This window comes from Triplophysa dalaica, chromosome 17 (assembly GCF_015846415.1).
Source record: "Triplophysa dalaica isolate WHDGS20190420 chromosome 17, ASM1584641v1, whole genome shotgun sequence".
NCBI classification, from domain to species: Eukaryota; Metazoa; Chordata; class Actinopteri; order Cypriniformes; family Nemacheilidae; genus Triplophysa; species Triplophysa dalaica.
The window spans coordinates 20,951,658-20,965,169 of NC_079558.1; the positions used below are offsets into that span (position 1 = coordinate 20,951,658).

General features: G+C 36.3%; 1 long non-coding RNA gene across 1 annotated transcript; it reads left to right on the plus strand.

Annotated features, from left to right (window-relative positions):
• Positions 1–10,986: 10,986 nt before the first annotated feature.
• On the plus strand, positions 10,987–12,991 carry LOC130438820 (uncharacterized). The gene is made up of 4 exons (XR_008909379.1): positions 10,987–11,073; positions 12,045–12,228; positions 12,389–12,550; positions 12,645–12,991. It is a non-coding gene; the product is annotated as an uncharacterized LOC130438820 (long non-coding RNA).
• The last annotated feature ends 521 nt before the right edge of the window (positions 12,992–13,512 follow it).

Genomic DNA, 13,512 nt, shown 5'->3' on the forward strand with positions numbered 1-13,512 from the left:
CACCGTAACTTTCCTCTTCATATAAACTCACAAAACATTTTAAAGAGCGTTAGTTCTTTCGGTTTCAGCACTGCTTAACCTGACATATCCACGGAGCAGTCTTACTAAAGAGGATTCTTTTCCTGGGAGTTGTAGACAACAGTGTAGCGTGCACTTTTGGAAGTGGATGTTCAGCAGGAGGGTTTCTTTATCAATTTGTTCATCTATAAAGAGAAAAAGAGACAAGAGAAGAATGTAAGGAAACTGGCCAACCCAGAGCACAATGGATTATAATAAACATATAAAGAAGTACATTAACATTTTACCTAAATAATGTTTACCTTTAAGCCTGTTATGAAAACATCCACGTTCCAGTTGACTTTCTCTTGAATAGAATGATCCATTAATATTAGCTGTTATTCTGCAACCTGTCAGTGGGGGAAAAAGTGGGATATAGTACAGAAAGTGAAATACAGTCTTAAAAAATAATATTATAAACGTTAACACAACTCTTAACTAATTCGACACACTCGGGAATAAGTAGAAGTCTAAAAAGAGCAACAATTGTTCGTCTCATATACCCAAAATTAATTATATCGCATTGTTAACCACTAACGTTATAAGAGCGGCTACTCCCGAGGCAATGGCCGAGATAGAGCTGCTCTCCACGGAGCCACGACCGCTGACAGCCTGAAGCTCACACCTCCGACAGCATCGTAACACAATCTCAAAGAGGCGTTATGTTTATATATAAATCACGTATTTGTGTTCTTAACAACTACATTCTCGTCTAAAAGACTCTTAAATCTAAGTTCCGTCACCGAACATTAGCGGTATTTAAAATAAAAAAATTGCTGGATGTTTGCTTTTTACACGACGCTCTCTCGTGTCGACCTTAAACTAATATCAAGATGCGTAAGTTACTGAACTAAATGACTCACACGAGTCAGAAATTTCAAAGGGAAATGTTGACCAAAAATGAAGTTTAAATGATTAAAAAGCTGTAAGTTAGAACAACGTGGGCATAACGTTACAGACTAGCTATACAAAGCTAACGAAGCTAGATTATAACGTTACTTTCAAACCTAATGCGAACAGCCGAATTTTGCATACTTTTGAATTTTTTTTGTACAGTAATAGTTTTATACATTAAAAACTCGTAAACATACCTTTTCTTCTCCGAATAACAACTTTTCGAGATGAGGTGGATCAAAATGCCCGCGAAGGTAGAGTTTGTCTGATGCGTCGAGGAGTGGGAGGGGTTTACTCTCTAAACTGTCAGTCAATTGGACCCGACTGCTAACCCAGCGTTTGGGTTACTCAAAAAATGACCCAACACTAAGAAAATAACCCAACAAAATGACCCAACAGGCTCAACCCAGCTGTTGGGTTAAACAAATAACCCAGCATTTTTTAGAGTGTACAGTGCTCATGTGGGAAAAAAAGTATGTGTGGAGTATGTTCAGTCGCAGTGACTGCACAGGAATTTTGAGGGGCAGATGCTCTGACCTGAAAAAACCTCACAGGCTGTATGAAGGACTGAGAAAAACAGGGTCTTTATTTAAAATATATATAAACAAAGTAAAACACTGAAATACAGCACTCAATCACCTTAACTACTACTAATAAGAAAACAGAAAAACATGACTTCAGTCATGAAAATCCCTACATTAATATCCTTATCAATATCCTATCAAGTCACTTCAAAGGAGAAGCCGCCTATTAGGGGCCATTTCAACAAAAATCTTCAGAACTTCTTTCTTGTCGATTCCTATGTCCTTCTCTATGGCCAGCAGGAGGAGGTCAGACAGCCTCTCTTGACCACACTGATTTCTGAGCCTTGATTTGACCAGCTTCAGCTTAGAAAAGGAACGTTCTACCGTTGCAGTGGACACGGGTAGAGTGGCGTATATATTGATTAGTTTGAATAGTGTGGGGAATATGACGTTAGCATTGTTTTCCTGAATACTTCGGGCATAGACTTGACTATCCTCTTGGGACACTTGTAAGACACATGGAAGACTCATAGCTCTGTTTGAAGGTTGGTCTCTTCTCCCTGAAGTCCATAAAATGCACATTGTGAATGTGCTGCATCAACACCTTGGCCAATATCCTTCCACTGCTCTGGGTCAGTGAATCTCTCCAGTGACATCACAATGTCCCAAATCTTCCCTTCCCCGTAAAATCTTCTCTCAAGCTCCTGTCTCAATCTCACCAGCGTTTGCATAATATTTTGCACTATCTGCCTGGGGGGCTGCTTTAGAATTCATACTTGTTTTCAATGTGTCTCATGTACAGCTGCTTTGTAACAATGAAAATTGTAAAAAGCGCTATATAAATAATATTGAGTTGTTGAGTTGGGTCAACAACTCACAAAAGGTATAGTATGTCCTTCCCCTGTGCTATTCCTCCAAGGTCTGGACTGCATCATCTTCCCTTGCTGATTTGGAAGTGTATTTCAGCTTTGCAGGGACTTTTCTTTGTCTACCTGGAATATTTGTGGGAATGCTTATGTCATTTTCCTCTGCAATTGTTGTGGCAGTGTTGTATATTTGTGAGAATTGGCTGTCTCTCCTCAGTCCCATACCTCTTTCTTCATTCATAAAATTCCTGCAGCTAAAGCAATGCATGGCATCATTCAGTGGAGAATATTCCAGCCAGGGGTCATCGTTATACCATTGGGCTTGAAAAGAGCGCCCATCTGGATTTTTAGGGAACTTTACCATAAGAAGGCAAGGCCTGACTAAATTGGAAAATGTCATGAATGTCTTATCATATTTAAGATTGCTGCTTTGTATATGAGCTGGATCTGTGGGATTAGCCAACCTCAGCAAAAAATCAAACTCTGTTGACTCTGCCCCACTCGTCATCTCAATATCTTCCCTTGCTGATGCTCTCGTCTCCCTCATCTCATCCTCTTGCTCACCTATCATTTCCCTATTTTGCCAGTCTGTCCTGATCTCATCTGGGATTGACTCTGGCTCTCTGAATGCAGTTGATGCACTGGGCTAATTATCTTTCCAATTACAGATTATTGTTATTGCCATCATCATTATGTTATGCTCAGCAAGATCTTTGAAATGACCTCTAAAATAGGCTATGTTTTTTTAGATTACAATTATTTGGCATGCATCTCTTTAACCCTGTACTTTCTAGCATGGTCCTCTCATCTCATATTTGGTGATCATCACTGAGGCCTACCTGAGAGAGAGAGTTTCAGTTGCAGAAACGGATTAATGGAGAAAAACAATCATAATTGAATATACACATGATGTGAATATAGTAACATTTAGCCTAATAAAAATATTACAAAATGGGCGTATGCCTTATAGCACTGCTTGAATAAACATAACTTTAAAATACTCCATTGCTCCAGATCTTCAGATTCTAAACCGGAGCCTGGACCCATAAACAAATCGTATAAAACACATTTATCGTTTCTAAGAAATTGAGATTTTATACACCTAAATTTATAATTTAGATAGACACCCATTTTACATTCTATAAATAACAACTTTAAACATTTTAACATTCCTATTCATCAGTTTAGGATAATGAAGGATTAACCAATTCCACTCCTGTTTGCAAGGTCACACTCTATCACGACTCACAAGATCAACCAATCAGAAAGGCATCCGAATTTTAAAATTATGTTTGATTGGTTAAAATTGATTGAGAAAAATAAAGCGTTTTTCCTTGGTTGCTCGGCAATTTCCGTGACTGCTCGAGCCCAATTTTCTGTTTTTAAACATTAAAATAATATACACTTTTCGTTCACAGTTCTTCAACAGGTACAATCAAGTATCCACAAAAGTAATCAGCTAAACAAAAAAAGCAATGTTCAAAATATCAAAATCAATAAACTCATAAATAAACTGCTTAACAAGGACAATTTGTCTCTCCTCCTCGTCAATTCCCTGCCTTCTTCATCACAGTTACTTTATACATTGCATGCCACATAAATAACCGAATTTAGCTATTTCTGAACAATATCCCAATTCGCAATTAGCATTAGTCTAAAAACTAAATATAATTCAGAAAACACTCGACATATCAACAAAACATAAACAGAACATCTCCCCAAACACATATCAAGGTTATTTAAAAACCTCGAAAGCATAAACACTCATTCAAAGTCGCTGGAAAAGAAAGACGTAAATAACCATAACCGTTCCCGCCTCTTCAGCACGAGCTAACCGATAAATCTAACACACCAAGAGAGGAGGGACTTAAGGCAGAACAGCCAATCATCATCCGGTCACACTCAAAGCCGGTGTTCTGATTGAGTGGGAGGGGAGAGGAAGCAGCCGCATCGAGCTCAGACACAGAGCGGCAAGAGAAACGGTGGAGCGACTGCTGTAAGGCGTTTGCACAAAACTGCGGAAAAACTGCAAAAAAGTGCGGGTGTTTAACCCTCTCACCGGGAAAATGCATCCCCCACGGTTGCGACGCCCCTGCTGAGGTCCATAGCCCGTATAATATCTGAAAAATACATGAGACCTGTAACTAACTTAATGTTTTATTTTATATTAGAAAAGCCAATACTATATTAGAAAAAAAAAACATAGAACATATAATGGGAAAAAACGTGTACATGATTCCTTTATATTTTGGTTAATCATAAAGTCTTAAACAACATTGGACACATTCTTGGGTGTGCTAAAGAGGAAGGAAATCTGTCTGCCAATTTACTTTCCAATCTTTGTTTGCTGACAGAAGGGATATCTGGGTCACACAGTATAAGACCAGAAAACTGCGCACGTTCATCCCTTGACACATAAAATTATGATAATAGAGAAATAACCATCAGCAGCTGTGAAGACACAAACAAGCAGGAGCAGTAGGATGAACAATAATATATGCCAGTTAAAACTTGATTAATTTAAAACATTACGCAAAAAATACTTTAGTCATAACCACACACAATATATTTATGTCATGAATTTTGCTTTGCATTTTTTTTCCTTCATGTTCAAATGTTGTTAAAAATATAACAACACACACTTCTTTTTCGAGTTAAGCTCCCTTCAGTGCAGTGCACATTACACACATACTCGTAAATGTAAATTAAAATGTAAAGGCAATACTCGTTTTGCATCGTGCTATCATAGATAAGGCGCTTAACCAAACGTATAGGAGGTGCCAAGAAGTTAAAAGAGAAAAAACGAAAAAGCACTCGAATCAGAAGCCACCAAGTGTTTGAAAATCAATGAATTATTTGCTGGAAGAGCAGCAAAAGACATTTTAAGATCACCTTTTTTTCTTTATTGTCCAGTATTTATAATATTTTGTGTTTAGTTTTGTGCATTTCTGAAATCTGTGATATTGATTCTCAGGCTAGGCATAGTGGGTCCACATTAGAGGAGAGTGGAGAGGAGACAGGGCGTGAGGTAGGAGAGGAATGTGAAGAAGAAAGAATAGAAGAGAGAGGAAATGATGAGAGTAGACAAGAGCTAAGGAGGAGATAAGAATAGGGTACGGAAGAAAAGGAGACAGTGAAGAAGAAGAAGTAAGAACATACACAGTTGATGAAAGTAAAGAAACTAAGGAACAAATTGATTCATTAAAACCTGACTCAGACACGAGATCTCACAAAAGCATTTGGAAGCTTTTATGTTGATGGAAAAAGAGAGGGACATCATCTTCTCTCTTGATTCTGATGTGATAATTGACAATGTTGCAGAGAAAAGTGAATTGTTTTCTAAGCTTCTTCTGTAGGCCCTGGTAAGTAGTTTTCCTCGTTCTGTCTGGATTTGTAGCAGGGAAAACAAGCAAATAATAAAGCGCACCTAATGTTTAATTGTGTTCAGTCAACCTTAATAATCTGCAGACAGCCTGTCTACAACCCAACACAAGCTGCAAAGCATTAAATATAAAACCCTAAGATCTAAAGAAAACACAACAGATCACAAATATAGTTGAAAGATTGTTTTTAAAGTAAAGGACACCAGCAGAGAAACATCAGAACAGAAACAAAAGCTGCGTTTTTCATCCTAATTCACCATGTGATCATTTCATTTATATTACAGAACAACTGGACACAGTAAATAGAGTACAGAGTGTCACAAATCCTTTTATTATAATGCATTTAAACAATAAACATCCTTTTATAACTTGTGTAATAAAAGTCATCTTGATAATACAGTAAGTGACACGCACACAGGCACACACAAACAAAGCAAGACGGACAAACATAGTTCCTTATCTGTGCATCTTAGCATGATGTTTATCAAAGAGTACTGTATTATGTATATGTAAATATAAAATTATTTTTAATACAATAATATTTTTTCTGTCTATGTTAATGCTCAGAGAAAACTACTTAATTTTTAAGATATGCACTCCGGTCAAATGAATAATAATATTTCACAGAAATCAAAAAGTAGGCTTATAGATGTTAGACTTTTAAGAATTTCACCGTTCAACAGTCATTAACTTTCTTTTTTCTGTATTCACAACAGTTTCAACTATTGTGACCAGCACATCTGAGGAGCAACAAAACTGCGTTAAATTGGCTGTGAATGTCAAACTACAGTATAACTTTTAAAACTCATGATGCTACACAAGCTTCTTGAAAGAAGAAACACAATATTTATTCTGCTGTATTTTGTTGTACTGCTGTCGTTAAACTGGAGGGATTTTGTCATGTTCACACGCACACATTTCAGCCCTCTGGAATTTGGGAGTGTTGGTAATGTTGCGTTTCTTTCTGAGAGTAAATCCCATGACGATGATGATAAAACAGCTCAGGACAGAAATGATAACGGCTAGTGTTGATCTATCCCCTATGAAAACAGTAGTAGAAATGTCTGTCTATCAGCAGTGACGACTGTAATAACATTGTTTAAACAACCTCAGGATGTTGGGCTGGACTTCAGTCACTTAATATAAGGTTTACTGAAATAAACATTGTCACTATTCAGACTATTTAAAATGATTTATTTCCCAATGATCAATGATTACTTGAAGAAGTTAATACCTGCTTGTACAGGAGCTTTCTCTTCAGGTGCAGGTTCAGCTTCGATTCTATTCGTTCCGCCTGCTGAATTTAATAAACAAAAAATATATACAACAACCAATAATATTAAACAGTAATATTTAGCATGAATATCAGAGTTTATCAGTATTTTCTAAGTGATCAGCGATCAATAAATGAAGAGTTATTTTCCAAAACGTATATAATACGCTATATTTTCTTGTTTTAGATGTACTTCAAGATGCAGTTATTTTCCAAAACGCTATAAATCCCAAACCTGTTTTTAGCCTAAATGCAACATGTCCTCTCGACCAATCAGAATTCGCTCGTTAATGTTATTTGTATGTTCCATTCCATTCCATTTTCTAACGCTTATCCGAACTACCTCGGGTCACGGGGAGCCTGCGCCTATCTCAGGAGTCATCGGGCATCAAGGCAGGATACACCCTGGATGGAGTGCCAACCCATCACAGGGCACACACACTCACTCACTCACTCACTCACGCACTCACACCCTATGGACAATTTTTCCAGAGATGCCAATCAACCTACCATGCATGTCTTTGGACCAGGGGAGGAAACCGGAGTACCCGGAGGAAACCCCCGAGGCACGGGGAGAACATGCAAACTCCACACACACACAAGTCGGAAGCGGGAATCGAACCCCCAACCCTGGAGGTGTGAGGCGAACGTGCTAACCACTAAGCCACCGTGCCCCCCGTTATTTGTATGTGTTATTTCTAAATTATTTGTTGTATGTGGTGGAAAATATTGAAACATGAAATGGAAAATATAGATTTTATTTTACTATTTAGTTTGTTACTATTTGTTTTATTTGGCTGTTAGTTATTTCATGCATTTGCATTTATATGATTTATATTAATTGATAGTATGCGTCCCTGATGTCATATGTTTCATGTTCTCTTGTTTGTTTGTTTTTAAAAAGAAATAAACCATTTTTTTTTTTAAAAGGATGGATTTGTGGCGTTTTGAAAAAAATAAAAATAATCGTATTCCAAACATTGTTTAACATGTTCAGACTGAGCCAACAGACCATTTTAACAGGATAAATGAATATTAACCAAATGTATGGGTCTAGGTAAAAAAATGTCATTTTCTTGAAAAATATTAAAATGTATTTATTTGGAAAAGAGCTCTTCAAATATTGAACGAGTGAGTACCTGTGTCTTCTTCTTTAACAGCGTCTGTAAAAGATTATAAAACCACTGTTAATGATTCATGATGTACAACTGGAAACATTATTTTCATAATAATCCATGTAAAATGCAGTTACACTGTACCTGTTATGTTCACAGTGAATTCTCTTGTTTTTGCTCCACATGTGGTTTGCGAAAAGAACTTAATCTTTGTTGTCGTGACTTCATTTGCAGTGTAAGGACATGAAAAGCTGGTAAGATGTATGCAGGGATCTTTTCTAAACTCTTCTCCGTAGATTTTTTCTTTATTAAAAAACTTGTACTTCATAATGCAGCAAGTTTGGCTATGATAAGAGATTCTGCAGGTGAGAGTTAATTCTTTTCCCACATGTCCGGTCACATCTTCACATGTAATATCTGCAATAGAACAGAGCTATTTAATGTACTGTAAACAGAAATGCATTTTTATTTTAGAAACATGCATTTAACCTCTGAAGTCTGACTGTATGCTTTACAGATTCTTATGAGTTTTTCTTCATTCAGATATGAGATTAACCACACACATAGGCCAATGTTATGTACTGTAATGCATGCAAGCAAATAAAAGCACCATCACTGAATTCTGTATCTCATTATTCATGGTCCATCACTCCATCATCTCATCCACGCACACAGAGACTTAAACTATGCTCAATGCTTTAACATTCACCCCAACATTACACACAATTGAGATTGTTTGTATCTGATCAGATAAAATAACACAGGAAATCTCCCCTGCCAAGAAATGTTCCACTCCAAGAAAAAAATGTTTTCAGGCTCCCACACAGTTAGACAAGCGATATGTGTTCATAACCTTCACTCCTAAAGAAAATGTATATTTAACTATAAACCCCGGGGTTTCAGAGATGAAATAGGTCTGTTTAAAATTACCGTCATCTTTACAGACAGCAGTGAGGGTCCAAACCAGAAGAAGCATTAGACAAACATTGACAGCGGCCATTATCCAACTCCTGCAATGAAGAATCCAAGAACATATATATAAAAAGTTATGTCAAAAACATGAATCCTAAAAAACATGCATTAAATTCAACGTATGCACTATTTTCAAAGGAATTTTGGCGAAACATTGTAGCTTCTTTAACTCTGTTTTAGTGACATTCATAGAGACTAGGTTAAACAGGTATTAAGTTAAAGCGATTCCCATAATAATAATAGCAAAGCTCAATAATAAAACAATGCGAGCACCATAACATAAGGACTGATGGTTGCTTAATTTGTGACAGGCATATACCCAACTGATCAAAACTCTTTAAACATTTTATTTAAGCTTCACTTACTGTATGTCTTCACACTGCCGAGATTGACGATCGCAAACGCGCACGATTGTTTAAATATTTAACTTTCGCTTTCAAAACGATTAAAATATCGTCTCATGTTGTGCGTCTTTCTCCTGAATGTTTTTCAGAGAGATCAACTCAACACTGCCCCATAGCTGCACAACACAAGTGCACACTTCAAACTCTTTACCATATGTGTCGAAAGTCTGTAGACAATCTTGTAACTTTGTGTTAGAGCACTTTGTATATCTTATATAATTTGAGCATCTATTTCACATATATTGAGAGACTTTGGATAAGTGTGTTGCGTTTATTACCTTCATTTAAATACAGGACTGCGCAAGTGCGCATTACTCATCTTGTGTTAGATTGGACACTGCTCATCCTGCTATAAACGTTTTACAAGACAAGATTTCAAAAGCTATCTTTGGATATATGTTTTCAGTTATGGGAAGCATTAGAAAGATCTGTTAAGTCGATCAGTTCTCAAATGACCAGAGGACTCACGTCTCCAGATATTGCGCCACAGATGGTTGTTGAATTGCAAAATATAAAGCCTGAGGAGTCAGTGTTTGTCATTTGTGTGGGCTAACGTCAACATTTTCAGCAAAGATCATGCAGGTTTACTTAAAGTCTTCACTGATGCATGTTAAAAAATGAGTTTTATAGACAACGTATAAATATGTTTAATTTCATAACTCACACCAAACGGGCAGAACAGTATAAACATTTTTCTTAGGAGTCTTGAAATAATCTTCCACGTTTTAGAAAACAGCAACTTCAAAAGTACACGAGTAAGACAAATGAAACAGCAGGAATAATTCTGTGATAAGAGCATCCAAAGAAAAGAGCAAAACTGTGTTCCATTCTAACCTAATGTCTTAAAAGTAGACATCAATCAGCTAAATCTTCCTCTTGGAATTTTATTTAGAAGCTTTTTGAGGTCTCTTCTTAGGAAACTTTTCATCTGAAGGAATTTTCATCTCTTCATGCACTGTTAGAAAAAGAGGTACAATACAGGTCCATTTTTGTTCCTTAAGGTACAAACTTTGCATATGTACCCTTAAAGGTACAAAAATGTATCTATAAGGTACAATTTTGCACCTTTAAGGTACAATCGTGCACCTTCCATTGTACATTGTGTGCTTTCCGAGGTGTAAGGTACATATTTGTCCCTTACATATTTGTACCTTAATTTTTAAATGTAACATGGGAGGAATTAGTGGATGCTGAAAATGTCATCTCTCAATATAGAAACACAAGTTTACCTATACTATCAAACTCAATAACTCAATAATTGTTAAACCAAAAGTTTTGAGATATGGGCAAAATAAATCAGAATGTTTTTTTCTTTTGTGTATGTGTGTGTGTGTGTGTGTGTAAAGTCCCTTTGAATCATTTTTAATCATGTGAATGAGGATTATGTAATTATTTATATTCACAAACAGTATTGAAGAATTTGATTTTCAAACGCTGAGTGAATCGACAGTGATTCCAACTGTCAGTCTCTGTCAGTGTCGAACAAATTCGGGAGGATGACATTTATCCACGGAGGATTTAATCACGGAGTAATTATTTCATTTTGGGATAGAGGTCACTGAAGAGGAGAGAAGTAAATTCAAAGGTAAAGTATTTGAATTTTTAATCAGTGTTTGTGGTGTTAATTCAAAGTTGGAAGTTAACTTTTACTGTTAATGTTAACGCTAGCCAAGTTCATACTCTGTCAACATTAGCTTGCTAGACTCGACATTGACGATTGACATTATTAACGTTAACTAGTTAGTTAAAACATTAGCAGTATTATGTCTCATATTGCCATTCCACATACTATTATTATAAGTACTATCTTAGCTACAGTTCACCATCGAGCTAACGTCAACGTTAGCTATAAAACGACCGCGTCAGAGTTGGATGTGAAGCGTTTTTGCCGCTGAAAAGTATTTAGTTCTGACTTAACGTTAGCTAGCTGGACTGCGTCAGAGGAGAACGATAGATAAAAAAACGTTTTTGCCGCCCAACAGTTTTGTTCTGAAATTCTTTATTTTCTCGACAAACTGTCTTTAGACCATCTTCGTAAAACCATGTAAGACTAACGTTAAATTACAACATCAGGTTAACTGACAGAACCGACCAACGGTTAACCTCCCTTTCAAGTAGCAATAACGTTAACATTACTCACGTTAGCTTCTGTTATAAAAATAAACCGATTACTATCATTAATGGGTTTAACTTATTTCAATACTTTCCCCGCTGTCCTGGAAAAAAAATAAGATAGGCCTAACGTTACATTATATTAATATTCACGGCTGTGTGTGAGAGAGAGAGACGCATTTCTAGCGTCTCTAATGAGGTAACGTTGGCTACGCCTAAATACTTTCAATATGTTTTATATGGATATTAGGGCTACCAAACGGCAAGCCCAGACCTCTAGAAATTAGGGAAAATACCCAATGAATCAAACGATCAAAACTATCTTTTCCCCCATTGACTTACATTAAAGTTACATTATGACATAATGTGCCTTTTTAAATTGTTTTTAATGCTGTTACCACTATGGTTGTTAACATTGCTGTTTTTCTTTTCTCTATTGTCTAGATAATGTAGTTGATGGAGAAGCAGTGGACTATGGATTGACTGAGAGAATGGTTTCATACCTCTTTGAAGGATTGTTTAAGAAGCAAGCAAAATACAACCGATTTGTTCAGCAGTGGAAAGAAACCGTGACACTAACCCTCGAGCCTGTCCCGGTACATTCAGAGAAGGCTACACCGGAATCAAGGTACCGGTAACAGTAATGTTATGTCATTGTTATAACGTTAGGCCTAAGTAGAACCATGGACGTTATAGAGTACGTTTACTCTGCAGGACTTTAACTTGTATTGTTACTGTGTGGTTAATTTGCCAACATTTTAAGATGAAATTGTTTTATTTCATCATAGTCATGCAATCCCATCATCAGCCTTCCCAGCAGCTTTCATCATTCCTAAATTTCCCAGAGATGTTCAGACAAAGTTGGACCAAAAACCGCCATGCAAAATGGAGAGATCCGATCACAACAAAATCATAAGAACATTGTATGAAACCATGTCCCTGATCAAAATGTAAGTTTTGCAACATAACTGGATCACGGCATTTGAGTTATTAATACTATGTCTCTTGTTACATTCCTCACCTTCTTTTGCATCGCTGTTTCAGGTTTCTGACCAATGACGACTACGTGAAAGTGTGTAAGGCCCTGATTTTGAAATACCCTTTCTTAAAGGACAAAGAAGGAAATGGTTATTTTATTCCCTGTATCTATTCTCTTATATCGCTGTTTTGTTTTTGGAGTGGCAGTATGAAGTTGTGAGTTGGTCAATGAAATGCTTCTTAAAAATGTATTTAATTTTTTTTAATGTTTTTTTTATATCAGACATGACATCCTAAACATTGTGGCATTTTATTTTGGGATGTTACATTGTATGGTTGTGAGATGAATTATTATTGAATCTGTGAATTAAACTGTTTTCCATATATGGACTAAAATAAATGTCTAAAATTCAGTTAGTTGTTGTTTGCCTACATTTTCTTTCACTCCTTAAGGAATAAAAAGGAACTTTTTTGCCACCTAAAGGTACAAAATGGCTTTGTCACTGGGGCGGTACCTTAATGGGACAAAATTGTACCTTTTTCCAGAGGCACTTTATTGTACCTTTGTCTAAGGTACATTATTGATCCTCAAAGGTACAGTATTGGCCCTTATAAGGTACAAACAAGTAAGGTACAAATTTGCTCCCCTGACTCAAGGTACAATAATGTACCTTTGAGGGTACCACCCCAGTGACAAGCTTTTGTTCCTTAAAGGTACCGTTTTGTACTTTTTTTTCTGAGAGTGTGCGGTAACCATAATTTACTGTGATTCAATTCACAACACAATATATTTTTGTATTAAAAAATTTGTATTAAAAAATTATATTAAGACATCCATAGTTAGTGTTTCATGAAAAAGTAATCATTATATTGATATTAAAATCACAATTTATCAACAATTTCGTTGTAGGTCATGTAAAAATTTGCTTCTAAA